Source organism: Miniopterus natalensis, chromosome 1 (genome assembly GCF_054644295.1).
Source record: "Miniopterus natalensis isolate mMinNat1 chromosome 1, mMinNat1.hap1, whole genome shotgun sequence".
Lineage (NCBI taxonomy): Eukaryota > Metazoa > Chordata > Mammalia > Chiroptera > Miniopteridae > Miniopterus > Miniopterus natalensis.
Window position 1 is genome coordinate 46492198 of NC_142081.1, and position 19499 is coordinate 46511696.

The window sequence follows — 19499 nt, forward strand, 5'->3', positions numbered from 1 at the left end:
CTTTTCTTTTTAAGTTGAGGCCAGCTGTATGTAAGTAGTCGTTAAATGAATAAACATGTCATACTTTTTAATTATTTAGAAACATTAAAATGTATGTTTAATTTTGTTCAACTGTCAATATTGATTAATTCAGATGATTGCAAATTTATTGTTTTTACTTAAAATTGAATGTTTAGATTTTGTTTAGAATCTTCTCCCTCCGTTTTCTATATTCAAGCAACAATGTACAAAATCAGCAGTAAAATCCGTTAATAGAGTTTCTGGACTTAGTAATCCTCCTAGTATCAGGCAGTACCATACAGTTTGGTGAAGGACTTCTTTAAGGGAAAGACTATCTGACCAGTTTCTTTCCTAGGTGTCTTCAGCACGTCCTGCTTAGGTACTCTTTTTTTTGTCATGTTCACAGATTAGTGAAAACTGAAGATTTCTCCAAGTTGAGCAAATGACTCCTCTTAAGTCCTTACATCTGTTCCTGTGGTCTGTACATTTTAAGACCTAATGATTATTATTTTTCTAAAGATGGAATTAGTGTCCTTAGCAGCTGTGCAATTGTGGGTGCTTGTGCTCGAGAAGGCTTTTAATTTCTTGTTAATTATTTCTTTTTAAAACAATTGTATTTATTGGGGTAACATTGGTTTGCAAAACCATACAGGTTTCAAGTGTACAACTCAATAAAACATCATCTGCTCACTGCATCGTGAGCTCATCGCCCCAAGCAAAGTCTCATTCTCTCCCCATTTCCCTGGTTTTTCTGCCCCTGCACCCATTCCCCACCCTCCTCTCCCTCTCGCTGTCACCACACTGTTGTCTGTCTATGTGTTATGTATATATGTTTTTTTGGTTAATCCCTTTAATTGAAAGCCTAAGAGAGTCATTGTAGTAAATGTGTTATAAAACTGGACAGGCCATCTTTAAGTGGTATAAGAGGAAATGTTCATTATGCAGATTTACAGGGTCAAGGTCTCCCAAAATGAGAGAGCAAGTTGGGAATAGTTTTAAGCAGCTACCAGAGACAGTTCATCTGTAGAGAAGTCACTAAAATTGTAGTTTTCTGAAAAGCATGTTTGACTTCTAAGGAGCTAAATGATGATCAGTTTACCCCACAGAACTCAGCTTCATTTTCAGCATTTCTGGTTTTATGTTCTTGATTAAAAACAACTTCCCTTTGAATCTCTTTTTCCATTTGTTACCAGTTTTGCCGTTATTGTTTCTGTACCCAACCCTTTGTATTATTAGAATGCAAGAGAGCCCTTGTGTTCTGTACTGCTGTATTGCGTGTCTCAGGTACATACATGCATGCACTATTTCCAGTAGAAATGTATATTATAATTGATAAGCTCTTCAGAGTATTCTATAAAACGCAATGAGATGATAGGTACAAATGGAGGGTTGAGCAAAATGTTTATTAGCCTGTGTTCTTTCCTAAAATCTCCGCTAAAATCGCAGTGATTGGGGAGAGAAAAGAGCATAATCCAACACGGACAAGGAATATTGGAGGAAAGATAAGAACAAATATTGGAACTGGAAAGCAGCTAGAAGGGTAGTACTGACATGGCAGCCAGACAGGGGTGCCTAATTCTGAACCAGCAGTGGCGGCCTGGGAACAGCCATTGCACTGTTAAGATTTTGGAATATAGCCTTCAAGACGTTTTCCTACACATGTGGCTAAAGGCATAATATGCACACTTTTGTAACCCACCTTTCTAACTAAACAATACATTGCTATTGTATCTACATCATTTTAATGACTAAATATACTTCGTTCTGTGGATGTGTTGTACATTTTAAAAACCAATTTCCTGTTGTTTGGACATTTAGGTTTTCAGATTGGTAGTTATGTTAAACAATCCTACAAGGGAAATCCTAAGCCTAATAATTCCTAAAAGTGGAATAGTTGGGTTAAAGGTTTTTTAAAAGGTCATTGATAAAAAAAATTTGACATTGTCTTCCAGGTGGATGTGCCAAGTTATACTCCTTCGATTACTATGTATTTCCACCGTTAGCCTATTATCAAATAGATAAGGTTTTTTTGTAATCTGAGAGCTTCATGCTTAAAAACTTGGGTATGCAACCACATGAATTTATTACAAGCTAAAGTAGAAGACTCCTGCTTAGTTGACTTGATTACCTTTGGACATCCTTGGATAAAAGGTTAATGGCAGATCTAGGGAGAGAAATGCCCAGGAAGAGCCTAGAAAACACTGTCATACGGAGAGCAAGGAAGCTATTAGAGGTCTGTCAAAAAGATTCAGGAGCCTTGAAGAAGTTCTCACTGGCCAAAGCTGAGATAATTTTAGCATCAGTAAGGATAATATCTGCAAGAGATTAAAGCTCAAATTTTACTCCATGACTTAGTGGTAGCCTACAAAATTGTAGTTACCTTTGGAGTATGCTCTTAAATATTTTAGCTAAGTTAAAGAATGATAGATGATCACCATTTTACCCTCTAATGATTGATGGATCTAGAGTCTAGACAGTGGTCACCAGTGACTTCTAATAACCTCACAAAGAGATAGCAGTCAAACATTTTGTGCCTCCTAATGGAAATACACATGCCACTTATGAAGCAGTCCTGCCAGAGGTCAAATCTGATCTTGACCAAGCCTCTGGGTCTAACCACCTCTTTACCAGAAATACAGGAAACAAAGAAATACGTTAAATGATACCACAGGGATTCAGTCGGAAAAATCCAGACTGGAAAACTATAGGACATGTCACCCTGTTTCTTCAACAATGGAATTGCAAAGTTAAAGATACATTAAAAGAGACTTAAGAGGTAAATCTACCAATACAATTTATGGACCTATTTGGATTCTGATTTGAAGAAACAATAAAAAAAGACCATGGGGAAATAGGAAAACGAACTGGATGATTGATGATTTTAAGAGTTTTTACGGTTATTTTTAGGTGTGATGATGGTATTGTGTTTACATTTTTTATTTTTTAAGTTTTATTTTTTAAATATATCTTTATTGACTTCAGAGAGAGGAAGGGAGAGAGAGGGAGAGAGAGAGAAACATCAATGATGAGTCATTGATTGGCTGCCTCCTGCATGCCTCCTGCTGGGGATCGAACCTGAAACCCGTGTATGTGCCCTGACCAGGATCATAGACTGATGCTCAACTGCTGAGCCACACCCAGCTGAGCGTGTTTACATTTTTTAAAGTAGCCCTTTTAGAGATGCAAATTAAAAGGCTTAAAATGATATGGTATTTAGGGTTTGCTTAGAAATAATTAAGGAGTTGAATAGTGTGTGGGTATATAGTTGAAACAAGATTGACATGAGTTGATAATTGTTAAAAGCTGGGTGATGGATACTTGAGGATTCATCATACTATTTTCTCTCCCTGTGTTTATATTAGAAAATTTCTGTAAAGTTTTTTAAAATGTGAATCAAATTCATATAGAAATTTATTCATTACTGTTTTTATTTTAGCAATAATTCATGATAATGGCCTGTATTCATAATGATTTTTTAGTGGAATTAAACTTGAACCAGCCAAGCTAACATAATTGATTATATTTTGCTCCAGTTATAATGAATGATTAATTGATTTTAACTGCTAGGGTGAATGCTTGAAGCTGTCATTCATCAGTCTTAGAAAGCAGGCCATTAGATCCCTCCTTGCTCACTGGTTTTGCTAGGTATTTAAAGAAAATGTTTAGTTTCTGTTAAAACATGTCAGGGAATGTAATCAGATTACCCATAATTAACTTGTGTGCCCCGTATTAGAATAAATGTTAAATAGCTCAGTACAGTAAACTGGATTCTACTCATGTTCAAATGATAATGATCCCCAGAGGTGGAAATGTATCCTTAAAAAGATACCTTGTTTGGTGTGAGTGTAAAGAAATTAGAATAGTTTGATACAGTGTAGGCTGCCTTATATAAAAAGTGCTTCCATTGCATCAGTTTTAGAAAACATTTTGGAAAAGTGAAGGCTATTTGGTAATACTGAACAAATTAAGCCATTATTTTTCCATTCTGTGTGTGTGTGTACACACACGTTTTTCTCCTGACTTTTGGGCATGGGACTTAGCCTTTATACTTCTAAACACAAAAGGCCAGTTTTTATAAATTAAGGTGTCAATATGTTGTGACTAATTTATCATTATTTAGTTTGTGATTGTAATTTTCACTTTTTATAGGCCCCCACGAGTGGCACCTCTGATGAAGTGAGTTGTCCTGTTAACCCCACCCCCATGCTTGGATTTCTTCGGCTCCTATGGTGCATGTGCTGATGCGCCTGCACTAGTTACCTCAGTTATTCATTGGACAGATATTTCTTAAGCACTTGGTTGTGCCAGCACTTCTGCTAGGTGATAGGAATACAGTAGGGAACTGAGCAGTGTCCCTGCCCTTGTGAAGCTTACAGTCTGGTAGGTGAGACACATATTAGTCAAAGAATCGTGAAGACGTGCAGTTCCAACCATGATACGTGCTGTGATGGGGGGGCCTTTGGTGATCATGCAGATGGTGCAGGGATGGGGCTGAAGGAGGAGGTGGGACCTGGTCAGGCAGGCCCAGGAATGCTTCCCCCTGGAAGTGATGCTTGAGTCCAAATCCGAAGGATAAAAAGAGGTTAAGTAGGATTTTGAATAATGTTTAATGGTTACATTTGCTCCTGATTTTATTATATGTAAACCTAACCATTCAGATTCCTTTGTATTTTTTTAAAAATGATTTTTCAGTTTTGCTTAGCATTGTGTTCATTTATTGAGGAGCCCGCTTCTACTTTGGCAGATGTTACAGCCATCTGAGAATCAGGCCATGGAACCTCCCGCCACGCTGAGCGAAGGGGCCCTCTGATCTGCTCCCTGGCGTCCTGCACATCTTTCCGTGGTAACACGGACCGCATTGCGATGTAATCCTGCCTGGCCTAAGCCAGGCTCTTGAGAGAGTCATCTGTTCTCAGTGCCTTCTTCAATTTTCATTCACTTACCCATTTAGCTGCATTCCGTCCTCGGTCCCCGGGGAATGCAGTTCATGCCCTCAGGGTGCTCAGAGTTTGGTGGAAAGAAAGAGCCCGACAGTTACAATGCAGAGGGATTTGTGCTGTAAAAGATACAAATACAGAGTACCTGGAAGCTCAGAGGAGATGCCTATGTGAGCCAAGACTTCCCAGAGGAGATAGGCTTGAGCTGAGGTGTAGAGTTTCTGTAAAAGTTTGCTCTAGCAAACTTGCTCTAACAAAATCTTGTTGCAGCCCAAACTTGCTGTCACAAGCTTTTAGAAGCCATGCAATTGCAGGGCGCTTCCTGCCCGGCTTCCACCCGCCCAGTGGGTGTGCTTTGCCCGCAGCCTGGACGCCCTCCCCTCCTGCTCTGCAGGACTGCGCTTGATTACGTTTCCTTGAACTTGGTTATAGTACGTGTTCAATAAACATTTGTGTTTTAATAAAGGGTGTGTGCTTTGTAAATAGGCAATGAAGCTAAGTTCACAAGATAAGCTCAAAAGTTAGTCTGATTATAACACGTTACCAACCCCCATACTTCTAACTTTTACCATCTCTGATTCTAAACCCCCTGCCAGAACAACCTCGTGCCCTCACCCCCCGGGAGAAGTTTTCCTTGAAAATCTAATGTGAACTTGTATTTATAGAATATAAAATGTGCCCACCACGTTTTGCAGAAATGGCAAAAGCAGAGCTTAGCTTTGGATTGTGTAAGTGACAAATTATAACTCTTGGGAGAAGTGGATTCAGAAGGCTCGAATTAGAAATTAAATATGGAGGCCTTCGTTCCGTGTGTGTGTGGACAAGCATTTCCTTCAGCTAAATTATCTATGGCATTTAACTATTTCATAGTAGAAAATGGAACTTAAACATTTTGTAGATGGTATTTTCCTGCAGGAAACGTCCTGATGTACATTATAAAGTTTTTCCACAAAACTCTAGTCCAATAGGTTTTTAAACAAACAATTCAGAAAAAAATAAAGTTGGGAGTAGGTATGGATCCTAACGTCAAATAGAAATGCTGAGTTAAAAATCAAACAGGTTTTTGCTTTTATTTTCTTTATTGATTTTTTTAAAAAATGAGGTACTTCTTAGTATAGTAACACTGATTGTGATCTGTAAGAGGGTCTTACGGTGCTCTCAAACTAGGTAACTCTTCTGTTATTTCTTCCGATAGAGAGTCTGGGGTCTGCAGAAACATTTTGGGAATTGCTGCTTAGACGGTGGGTACTTCTGCAGGGTCCCAGCCAGGAACAGGTTCTCCTCACCTATGGAATTCTCACTGGCCTGGGAGTGTCATGTCTGTTACGACATTTGGTCCCGACAGACCGGGGGCGGCAGAGAATCGGAGGACAGGCCATGAAGCTCCTCCCTCACTCTCACAAGCAGCACTGATTCTGTGCTCAACACAGCTGCTTGGGACAGTGGTCACTTTATTGATCCTGTACCCCATACTTAAAAATCTTGAGGACACACTTCTAATACAGAAATGTTTATAAATTATGCAAATGAATTACTGCACTATTACTATATATATTTTTAAATATGCAAAAATTTTAAGGGATAATGTAAAAAGTAATGGAAGTTACCTTTCCCCCACACTCCAGTGGTCCTTTTGCACACACCTGGGTGTGCACACAACCCTTTTGTAACTCTGGCTGTAAGAGACAGAATTTACATACCCAAACTAACTGTCACCTCCCCTGCACTGCTGGGCTAAGTGTGCTTTCCAGTGAACACTATAGCTGTTGAAGAATGCAGGCCACCTCTACGTATTTATTTCTAAAGGAATTCTAGGGTACAGTAAGTGGGAAAGCAAGTAGTAATAAATACGTACGATCTGACTTCTTGTGTGTGAAATTATTTTAAGTTTGTAAAAATAGTTATAGGAAATGTCTAGATTGAGACATTGACAACTTATTTCTGAGCATTGGAATTAAGAGTCTTGGGGGAGGAAGAGTATTTTTATTTTTTACTTTTTATCTTTCCATACTGCTTGAATTTTTTATGAACTCAGGTTCTTTTTATAATAACTTTTAAAATCACTAAATTCATTGTGATGTCAAACGTGTTACACTGCATTGTCAATGTTGATTACTGACGTGCTGATGGGAACTTTGGCTTCATTATACTCTTTCTACTTTTATGTATATTTGAATATTTCCATAATAAAAAATTAAAAATAAAATAAGTGCATTGCTAGAAGAGTCTATGGAAACACACCATGTAGTTAACAGTGATTATCTTGGGGGTGGGAGGAGAGTCGGGGAGTAGGACTTTGGGTTCCTTTCCTCTGATATGTTCTATGAGCATGTATTACTTTTATAAAGGGATGGGAGAACACACACACACACTGCAGAACCCCCATGGCAAGGAGTTTCACATGTAGACGGGGGTATGAAATACTTGTCTGACTTCCCAGGTTCTTGTTAATTTCTAAGGGAATATATAAAATGAATGTGTGAGCCAGGAGTCTTTCATGTGTAGGGCTCAGCTGTTCCATTGTAAGATTTGAGGATTTTTTGTAAGAGGATTCTTGAGCTTGTTATATAACAAAACAAAAGTGAACTCCAAGCCAAAGCCAGATGCCTCTGCGCAGCCCCAGCAGCTTCAGGGGAGCACAGCTAGTGGTCCACCACCAAGGACTTGCCCTTAGTTACCAGGCTCCAAAATAGGAAAGACAGTGTCTTAAAGTAGAGACGTAATTATAGTTCTCACATGGGGCCCAAGACAATATGTAAAGGACATTTTCTGCTGTCCATTGTCATACTGGGCTGCATCCATAGACATGCAGAATCTATGCTGAGGGAAACGATGGTCCGTTACCTGTGGGACCTTGTGAAAGTTAGCTAAGCTCTAGGCACTTCATCTATGAAACAAAGATAATCGTATCCGCCACCTCCGGGGACTGTGATAAAGATTAAACGAGAATGTTCGTAAGGAACCTTGCATGTGGCGAGCACTCAGATGCCAGCGTTCTTGTTCTCACACGGAAGACTGCTTGCTGAACTGAGAACATTTGGCTGGGAGCAGGTGTTCCCTGGTCTGGAAGTGTCTTCTCAAACAGCCACGTCGTTAGGGGTGATTGGTGTCTGGTTATCCCATTTCCCTTGGCGAGTTTAGGAATGGGCGTGTAACCTTATCTGGCCAATAACATGCGAAGGGGGCCTACTTTCCTTTTCCTGGATGTTGTCATGTCTCAGCGTGCTGCCTAGAATCACAGCAGCCGGCTTGCTCTCGGCCTGACGATGAAGCCAACATCGAGGATGGCACAGAAGAGGAAAAGCCTGTCATCTTAGAGCCCACCCTACCTCGGGACTTCTTGTTTGTGAGATTAAAAACAATTTTTAAAAAATTTAAACCAGTTTGAGTTAGCTTCCAAAAGCGTCACAATGAACAGACCCTGCTCCAGAGAAGATGTGAGGTAGGTGGTGGCATTTATTCAGTCATATCTACTGAGCTCTTTGAAATGCAAAAATAAACAAGAAGTCAATAAGTTCTGAGGCATGAGGAACAGGGGCTTCTGCAGAGATAGCAGCTTGAATACATCCTGCCTCTTTTCTACTTGCAATTTAACCCATCTGTCTCTCCTGTGAAAAGCAGTTGCTGGGACCTGCAGGAGGCAGACGAGGCCTGGTGTGTGGGTGAGGCTTTGGGAATCCTGCTAGAGTTGGGGCAGGAACCTTCCTGCCTGAGGACCCTAACACGAAGCCCTAAGGAAGGGCTTCGATGAAAGTCTTTGTGAGTGTACCTGGTCTCCCTGGTTCCTGAGCAGATGACCACATGGGTTGAGCCGCCACCGCAGTTGAGTTGGGTCGGCGAGGGAAGGGCTTCCTCCTAGAGCCTCTCCAGAGGGCTGGCAACTCGCCTGCTGCTCAGCGTGGGCCAGGGGAGGCTGTGACTGTTCCTTCTACTGCTCTGCGGATGCTGCCACTTAAATACGTCAGTGGCTGAAACAGAGCCCCAGCGACAAACAAAAGAAAAGGTTCCTAATGTGGCCCAGCAGCCGGGGAGAATTACAAGCAGAACCCTCAGTACGGAAATAACTGCTGGCATAGATAACTTGAAACAAAAAAAGCCCCCCAAAACAAAAGCATGCGTGCACGCGCACACACACAAACAAGAAAAAAATAACTTGAGATTTAAATACAGCACATACACACAAACTTTTTTCTGAGATCCAAAAAAGAGGATTTTGATGTAAGAAGGAGAAAGTAGTCACTGTTGGTGTGAATTCGTGTCCTGGAAGATGAGAGAATGATGGACCTCAAAGCACAGAGCAAAAATAGAGACATAAACCAGAAGGTGGGTAGAAACTGAGAAGGGGCTGAGGGATGTAACGGAAGGGGCAACTAACTGATAATATAAGAGAAGTTTCTGAGCTGAAGAGAGACTTGCAGCTCACAATGTTCCAGGAAGAATTGATTAAAAAAACCTCCTAGGTATACTGTATCTCTGAGCTATAAGAATAGAGGAAAATCTTACAAGTTTCCACAGAGCAGAACCAATTACTCCGAAAGCAGAAAGAATCTTCCTAACACTGGGCTGCTTATCTACACCACCAGCCGCTACAATATGAAAAACTGCTGACCACTGAGAGCAAGAGGCTGCATGGAAACTGATCTAGGTAGAAGTCCTGCATCTTCCATTCATTCAGTCTTGCAAAATAGCCCAGTGAGCAAATATACTCCAAGTCTCCAGGAGAGTAAGGAAGGACCAGGAGAATATGAAATTTTAGGAGAATGGGATTATCACCCAAATCAGGGTGGATTGCCTGCACTTGGATACTCAAGGTCCAGAGAATCCTGTCCATCTGCCTGTTGAGTGTGTCTGGGTCCTCCACTCTGTAAAAGTCTGTTCTTTTCCTGAGTTGATCATCATGTTCCCTGACAACTCTCATAAAATCTGGAACTAAAAATAATAAGCAAATCTCAGGAAACCTGGGCATTGGGGGTTGATTGAAAAGAGGGAAGTGTTCCAAAGGTCTCATCTGGGGAGTGACTGTGGAATTAGTGGGGAAGTGAAAGTATTCTAAAGTTTGGAGTGGAAGCAGTGGAAGAATAGAGTATTTCGGTATATGTCTGACTTTCATATAATGGTAAAGAAAATTTTATCTGGTTATGAGCATCAGGGAATGGAAATAGCTGAAAATAGAATGGGAATCTACAAGAGAAGTCATCTTAACAAGATGGAAAGGAGAAAATAATGGCAAGTTGATCAACCTGCAAAAAGAAATACAAGTAGCCCTTGCTGGGTGACTCAGTTGGATGGAACATTGTCCCATGCACCAAAAGGTTGCCGGTTCAATTCTTGGTCAGGACACATACCTAGGTTGCAGGCTGGATCCCCAGTTGGGGCACATATGGGAGGCAACTGATCAATGTTTCTCTCTCTCTCCCTTCCTCTCTCTCTAAAAAAATAAATAAATAAAAATAAAAAACACATCCTCAGGTGAGGATTAAAAACATAAATACAAGTAAAAGGAGGAAATAAGTAAAATAAGCCATTAAATAAAATAAGATAGGAGTTCAATCACTACACTAAATGTAAATGGACTGGTTTTTCCCATTATAAGTCAGAGCCACTTATATTGAGCTAAAAATAGAAACCACTATATACTATCTAGAGAGAAAATGTCCTTAAAAACTTCATAGAAAGTATAAAGAAAAGTTGATAATAAAGAGATTTACAAAGATACCAATTAAGTATAAAGAAAAGAATAGCAAAATTAATAGCAGACAAAGAGGAATTGAAGTTAAAGGCACTAGAAGAACAACACTATGAAACAATATAAAACACATATGCAGAATTAATGTTGGTAAACCTATGTGTACCAAACAATGTAAATTCAAAGGCAATTTGATGAAAATATTGTAGATTTCAAAACATTTTTTCAGAATCAGATCTAATATACAAAAAAAATGACAAAAAATAAATGAATAATATAATCAACATAATTTAATAGATATATAGATCATTGTAAGTCCTTCAAATAAAAAACATAGAAAATTTTCATATACCCAAAAGAACATTATAAAAGTTGATTGTGTGCTTGATCACAAAGAAAGCTTTACTAAATTTAGAAATAAGAGATTTTTGTAGCCACATTCAATAAAATTAGAAATAAGTAATTTAAAATTGTCCACAATAGTCTATTTATAAATTAAGGAATACTTTGTGGATAGCCTTTGGGACAAAATGGAATTTAGAGCTAAAACTGCAAACTGTCTAGAAAGCAGTGAAAAGGAGAATACAGTGCTTTATATCAAATCCTGTACTTAGAGGAATATTTATAAACTTACATACCATTATCATTAAAGAAGTATAAAAATAAAAGGACTTGTTGTGTTTCTATGAAAGAAATTCTATGGAAAACAAAATAAAACAAAAGAAAGTATGAATAAAGAATTAATATAAACAGAGTTCGTACTATAAGAGGCAAGTGAGGTTTTAAAGTACAAAATTCAAGAAGACAAAGTTGTTCAAGTGCCAACCCTGGCACCCCAGGCACCTCCCTTTCAGCATAAGTGAGGGGCTGGCACTGTACAGTCCTGCCTCCTTGGACGTCATGACCGAGGTGCCTTGCTTGCCTCATTAGTCCTGGCCCAGACTATAAAAGTAAAAGCTTCCTTTTTAGGGAGAATAAAAACATTGTTCTCTAGTGTTTCTTTCTTCCTCCTCTTTAAAATTATTTAAACTCGTAATAATCCAGATGTAATTTATACTTGCTATTGTGACCTTTTAATTTTACTACTTTTATTCCAGCCTAGAAGAGAGAGTAGAGCTAGAAGAGTTCTTAAATAAGTAACTTATCGTAGTCCATTAAATGTTTCTTTTTAGAAAATTTTTTTGTAAGTGCATTAGACTACTTACCTTATTTTATATCCCTAAGTTAGTGGGCCTATTTTATGGGCCTACTCATGTCATTGTATGTACTTATTTAAAAATACAAATAGTAATAGGTTCACTGTATATCTTACTCCATTTAGAACTTCCCGTATAAGGTAGGAAACAAACACTTGTGCTGTTCACAGATCATCAACCACGCAATAAATGAACCCTCCAACCTCCCAGGGATGGAAAGAACTTACAATTACTCCAATATATTTTCTACAAGGGTAGCATTTAAATGTACTCTTAAAGAGAGTGTCTCTAAGAATGGGAGAAACATTACCATTCTCCAACATAGTTTCTCTTGGCAGTTAACTAAACTATTTAACTTTATAGTCTATTGGTTTTCCTTTTTTTCTTTTGTGCATTATATCTAACTTAATGTTTGACAGAGCACTACATAGTATTCCTGTGGCTTAATCTTATTTTCCACTAAAAATGTGTGTATTTGCTTCAGTTACCTCAGGAAGAATTATTAGAATTTCAGAGTTTACTTTGTGATTTTCCCTGTGATTTAATGTTATGCCTTCACTTATTCATTGCTGAGATCATATGTAACTTTATACCTCTCTTGCTTGAGATATTTCACAAAAATAATTTAAATAAATGTTATATTCATCAAACAAGTAAAAGCTGAAAACCTAAGAATATGATATGCAAAAGCACAAGGACCAGATGGTCTCACAGCTGAGTTTTTCTCTATTTAAAAAAAATAGAAAGACCATCACAATATTATCTAAACTATCCAAGGCCGTTGATGAAAGCTGCAGAATATCAAAGCACGAAAATGATAGCGCAAAAAAAAAAAAAAAGGCGTGGATCAGTTTCACTTATGAAAATAAAGGCAAATTCTAAATAAAGTTTTAGCAAGTAAAGTCCAGCAATGTTATGAAAAAGTACATTGTAACCAAGGAGTATTTATTTCAAGAATGCAAGTGTGAGTCAGGATCAGAAAATCTATCAACGTAATCGACTTAGTTTATTTTACGAATAAATGAAAGAGGAAAAAACATATATTATTAAGGCATTTCCTAAAATGTCAGCAGCCATTTCTTTTTTAAAAAATATATCTTTATTGATTTCAGAGAGAGGAAAAGAGAGGGGGAGAGAGAGAGAAACATCAGTGATGAGAGTCATTGATCCGCTGCCTCCTGCACGGCCCCACCTGGGGATGGAGCCCGCAACCCGGGCCTGTGCCCTGACCGGGAATCGAACCTGGATCGCCTGGATCCTAGGCCGATGCTCAACCGCTGAGCCACGCCCAGCTGGACAAGCAGCCATTTCTAATAAAAATAGAAGAAAAGAATAGAATAAAACCACTTACATCCAATAAAGTATACACGCAAAAACTAAAGAAAAAGTATTATAAAGGCAAAACATTAAAACTTTTAATATCAAGAATAAAACAGCGGTGTCCACCAACAACATGCTTAGCTAATAGTGTCTTAGATCTTCTGGCAAACCCAGTAAGGAGAAAAAAATAAAATAATCAGTGTAGATTGTATTTTTTTTGGTGATAAAGTGATTGTGCACCATGAGATTCTAGTAGAAACCAAACCAAACCAAACCAAGTAGAGTTAATAAGGTAAGTTGATAAGTGGACAAATATAGAATAAATAAACAAAACCCCAAAGCTGTTCTATATACTAGTAATAAGCCCCATTAAATAGAGGGGATCCATGGGGGAAGGGGGGACATTTATAATTCTTTCAACAATAAAGATAATTTTAAAAAAGGAAATGGAACCAATGATTCCATTCTCAATAATGACAAAAAATTAAAATACTTAGGAAGAAATACAAATTAAAAACTATAAAATCTTATTGAAGGATATGAAATAAAATCTGAACAAATGGAAAAGATACAATGTTCCTGGATGAGAAGACCTCATATAATACAATGGTCAATTCTTTTTGTACTAATTTCTATATTTCATGTGATTCCCAATTCAAATATTAACAGAGACTTTAGGGGAACTGGATTAAATTACCTTAAAGTACACAGGAAAGAGTAGGTATCTGAGAATATACAATGCATAAAGCCTCTGTAAGCAAATAAAAACTTTGAAATTAAGTTTGATTAGAATAGAAATAAACATGGAGATCAGTGTAACAAAATAGAGAATTAAGAAATAGTTCCAAGTGTATACTTTAAATTTATGATAAAAATGGGATCTTAATTCAGCAAGGGAAATTTAATTTACTTAATAAATAATGTTAGTTTCACTTTTATCTACATAGAAGAAAAAAAGTTGGCATTCTAACTCATGCCATATACAAAAATATATTTCAGATTGAGTACAGCCTTTAAGGGGGAAAAACAAAAACAAATCTCAGAAGAACTCCAATTCAATTATGAGAGATCCTATAACTAAGTCAGGAAATCCATATGTTATAAAAAGAAATGCTAGACCTTGTTGCCATTGTATAGCAAAGAAATACTATAATTAAAATCAATAGAGGAGCCCTGGCCTGTGTGATTTGGTTGGATGTTGTCCCATGTACTGAAGAGTTGCCAGTTTGATTCCCAGTCAGGGCCCATGTCCGGGTTTCAGGCTCCATCCCCACTAGGGGGGTATAGGAGTCAACTCATTGATGTTTCACTCTCACATTGATATTTCTCTCTCTCTCTTCCTCTCCTCTCTTTTCCTCTCCCTCTAAAAATCAGTAAAAAATCTTTTAAAAAAATAAAATCAAATCAATAGAGGAATAGATTTGGAAAAATATTTGCAAAGAAGCTGAAAGATAAAGGCTTCATATATTTCATAAAATACATAGTTCTTACAACTGACAAGAAAAAGACAAGCATTCTAACAGAAAATGGGATTTGGACAATTAATTCACAGTAAAGTAAGTCCAATAAACATACGGAAAGATCCTCAATTCTCAAAGTAGCTAGGGAAATGTAGAGTAACAATGAAGTCATCACTTACACTCAACAGGCTGACAGAAATGAAAATGAGCAATAAATATTTCTTCCTTGAAGGAGATGAGGAGAGAACAGGTACTCCACTGCTGGGGGAACTGCAAACAGTTGCAGTGTTTTAGGAAAGCAATATGGCCACATTTATTAAGTTAAAAAAAATAAATATTTGACCTAGAAATTCCACTGCTAGAAATATTTCCTATTATTGGACATATATAAGATATATGTATAAAGATGTTACACTCAGCATTTTCCAGAGGGGCAAAAAGCTGGAAGCAAAGTGAAGGAACATCATGATGAGACTAAATTAATAATTAAGACACCTCTTCAATGTAGAATATTATGCAGTCATCGAAAATAATGAGCTAAAGCAGTTGACCTAGAAAGATTTCAGGAGGTAATTTTTTGTTTGTTTGTTTGTTTGTTTTACTTTTTAAATTTATCTTTATTGTTGATAAAGAATTACAGGTATCCCATTTTCCCCCCCAATTGATCCCCTCCACTTCCCTCCCACCCCCTTCCCAAGCCTTCACCCTGTTATTAACTGTGTCCATGGGTTATGTATATAACTTCTTTGGTTAATCTCTTCCCACCCTCCACCCCACTTCCCTCTTTCCTCTGAAATATGATTGTCTGTTGCATGCATCAATGTCTCTGGATCTATTTAGTTCATCAGATTCTTTTGTTCATTAGCTTCTTCTTAAAGAAGACCCTTCAACTTTTCCTGTAGTGCTGGTCTGGTGGTGATGAACTCCTTTAGCTTTTTCTTATCTGTGAAGCTCTTTATCTGACCTTCAGTTCTAAATGATAGCTTTGCTGGGTAGAGCAATCTGGGTTGTAGTTCCATGTTTTTCATCACTTTGAATATTTCTTGCCACTCCCTTCTGGCCTGCAAGGTTTCAGTTGAGAAATCAGCTGACAGTAGTATGGGTGCTCCCTTGTAGGTAACTAATTGCCTTTCTCTTGCTGCTTTTAAGATTCTCTCTTTGTCTTTAACCTTTGGCATTTTAATTCTGATGTATCTTGCTGTGGGCCTCTTTGGGTTCCTCTTGTTTGGGACCCTCTGTGCTTCCTGGACTTGTAAGTCGATTTCTTTCCCCAGGTAGGGGAAGTTTTCTGTAATTATTTTTTCAAATAGGTTTTCAATTCCTTGGTCTCTTTCTTCCCCTTGTGGCACCCCAATAATATGAATGTTGGGCCTCTTGAAGTTGTCCCAGAGGCTCCTTATACTATTTTCATATTTCTGGATTCTTTTTTCTTTTTGCTTTTCTGGTTGGGTGTTTTTTGTTTCCTCATGTTCCAAATTGCTGATTTGATTCTCAGTGTCCTCTACTTTTCTGTTGATTCCCTGTAAATTATTCTTCATTTCAGTTCCTGTAGCCTTCATTTCAAATTGGTACTTTATTATGTTATCGATTTTCTCACTTATTTCCCTAACAGTCTGCTTAAACATCCTTATAAATAAAATTCTGAACTCTCTATCTGTTAGCTTGCTTGGGTCTATTTCATTTAGTTCCTCTTCTAGAGATTTCTTCTGTTCTTTCCTTTGTGACATGTTTCTTTGCCTCCACATTTTGGCTGCTTCCAGATGTTTTTATGTATTAGGTAGAGCTGCTATTTTTCCTAGAATTTGTAGAGTGGCTTTGTGTAGTAGGTGTCCTGTAGGGTCCAGTGGCTCAGCCTTCCCAGTCACCTGAGCTGGGCCTTCTAGGTGCTCCCCTGTGGGCTGTGTGCACTGTCCTGTTGTAGTTGAGCCTTGGTTGCTGTTGGTGTCACTGGGAGGAATTGACCCCCAGGTCAATCAGATGTGAGGACCAGCTGCAACTACAGCCAAAGAGCTGCTGTGCTGGAGACACCCTTATGGATCAGAATTTACTTCAGTGGAGCTTTGGTGTTCACCAAGTGCGCCCCTTGAGTGTCACTCGTGGATGTGGTAGGGTTGTAATCCAGCGTGGTTGAGTCTGACCACCAGGTGCACTGTCTCTGGGGCCTCCCGGGAGGTGCAAAGTCAGCCTCTGCCTGAACCTTGCCCAGGGCGACCCAGCATGAGCTACTCAGCAAACCTTAGTTGGCTGCTACTTGTGCTGGGCTTGGAGGTGTCCAGGAGAGACCAAGCTATGAGCCAATGCAGGCTGCCACTAGTGCCAGGCCTGGGGCCACTTATCAAGCTGTATGGGGCCCTCTGCTGCTTGTTTGAGAGATTTTAGGAAAGTCCTAAGCATGGGGCTCGAGATGCCACTTGCTCAGAAAAGCCCCTGGAAGTGGCCTGGATGAGCTGCAGGTGGGGAGGGGCGGGGCCTCCGGGAATCACGGGGCGGGGCCAGAGGTGTGAGTCAGGTGCTGGCGATTCAAACATGGCGCCTGCCTGCGGGCTGTGCGGGGAGGACTCGCCAGAGGAGCAATGGCCTCCGCCAGCCCTTCTGCCTGGGAGGAAGCCGCCCCTCCACCTCTCGCCCGGATCTCAGGCAGGTTAGTTCCTCCCCGAGTGTCCCGGGTCCTTTCAGGCCGCTGCCCGGCGCTGGGCTCAGAGGGAGCGTCCGAGTGAGTCCGCGCCGGGCCCTTTAGAGGAGCTGCTGGGGCTCCCGCAGCCTCCGCGACCCTCAGGGACAGTCCCCGCTGGTTCACAGCCTGAAGTTGTGGGGACGTCTCTTCCTGGCCCTGGAGCCCTGGGCTGGGGGGCCTGCTGTGGGGCTGGGACCCCTCCCTCCTCCAGGAAACCCCCACCACCGAGATTCCCTCCTGGGTTTCAACCTCGGCACCGGGTGTGGCCCCGCGGCTGCGTCTCCGGGATTCAGCCCCGATCCGCCTGAGTCTCCCCTCCCCCCCCCCCCCCCCCCCCCCCCCCCGGCCTGGTCTTGATGTTCCTTCAGGTCCCTGGCTGTGGGGCTTCTGTTCGGCCAGATCTCAGGAGGCTCTGAGTGATGGTGGTTCTGTATTTTAGTTGTAATTTTGATGTGGTTGCGGGAGGCGGCGGGTGCAGCTGTTACCTACGCGCCATCTTGTTTCTTAGGAGGTACTTTTGAGTAAGGAAATCAATTTGCTGAAAAGAATGTGTAATAGAGTTACATTTGTGTAAAACAGTGACAGCTACCCTGTGTACCCTGTGTAGCTATAATAATTTTACCAGAAGAATGAAAAGATATTAAGAGTATGTATAGCAGGGGGAGCTGATATAAGCTTGTGTCGGGTGGGATAATCCTTGTTAAGTGAACCCTGATGCAGTAACAGCTAAGCTGGGACTGGAAGCACGTAAAGAAGCTGGGAGCCCAGCTGGTGTGGCTCAGCGGTTGAGCATCGACCTATGATCCGGGAGATCTCAGGTGGATTCGGTCAGGGTTCAATTCTGTGTTGTGGGCTTGATCCCCAGTAGGGAACGTGCAGGATCAGTGACTCTCTCATCATTGATATTTCTGTCTCTCTCTCTCCCTCTCCCTTCCTCTCTCTGAAATCAATAAAGATATATTTAAAAAAAAAAGAAAAAGAAGCTGGGAGAAGAGGAGGGAGTGTAAGCAATAGAACGAGCGAAGGCCCAGGGGAGAGCTTTGCATGTTTGAAGAAATTAAAAGATGGCGCATGTGTCAGGACTCATGGTTCTGAAATGTAGCCAAATGTAGTCTGTTAGAATCAGCTGGAAAGTTGTTAAGTCTCAATCCCCAGGCCTTGCCTCAGACCAAGTAAATCAAACTCTCTAGGGATGGGGCTGACCTGGGCGGATTTAAAAGCTTCCAAGGCGGTTACAATGTGCAGGCTGGTTGGGACCCGTGGACAATGAATGCTGAGTGAACTAGGGAGCAGCAGTGGCAGGCTTTACTGGAGGCCTGGGGCTGGGGTAACTGTTTTGGAATTTTTCCAAAGAGTACTGGGAATTCCTTTGAAGGGCTTAAAGCAGGAAAATGATATGATCTGATTTTTTTCCTTCAAGATCACTCTGGCTGCTGTGATGAGAATGGGTTGAAAGAGAAGAGCAGACACAGCAGGAGGAGTTGGAAAATCGTTGCAAAGATCCAGGTCAGAGACAGTGGTGGGGTGGGATGGTGGCAGCGGAGTTAGAGAGAGGTAGATGCATTTAAGAAACACAGGGGGAATTCACAGGGTTTGGTGACTGTTCCATTGTGAGGGGCCAGAGGAGAGGAAACATTATGGATGACCCCCAGTGTCTGGCACCAGCAACTGAGGGGTGGCAAGGACACTCACTGGGCTACAGAACAGGGAGCATGGGGAGGAACAGGTGTGGGGGAGCAGGGAGGACACAGGGGGTTCAGTTTTGAACACTCTGAGCTTGCGAGGTGGCAAAGGGGAGAATGCTCACGTGGGGATGGTTGGCCTGCGTGGGCAGGATTAAGGCTGAAGCAGTGGGTGAGACTGGCAGAGAGAGAGACCGAGTGGGCAGAGGAGAGCTGACCTTGAAAGGCTGAGGAGAGGGCAGGGGGCGCAGAGCAGCCAGAGGGGGCGGAAACCAGCAGGGCACGGATAACGGGGGGCCGGGTGAGACGCGCAGAGCATCTCAGGTCGCAGAGAGGTGCTGAGGCGAGAAAGATCCCGGGGGCTGGTCTGAGCTGGGAAATGACTGCTGAAAATAGCTGGGCCTGGATAGGTAAGTAAGATCCAGTTAGGCGGCGGGGAAAAAACCCTGGAGGAGAGAGGAAGAGGAGGGGGTGTAAGAAAAGGCAGCGACGGGAAGGGAAGGCATGAGGTGTTCGGGGGCCAGTCATCACGTGCAGATCGCCG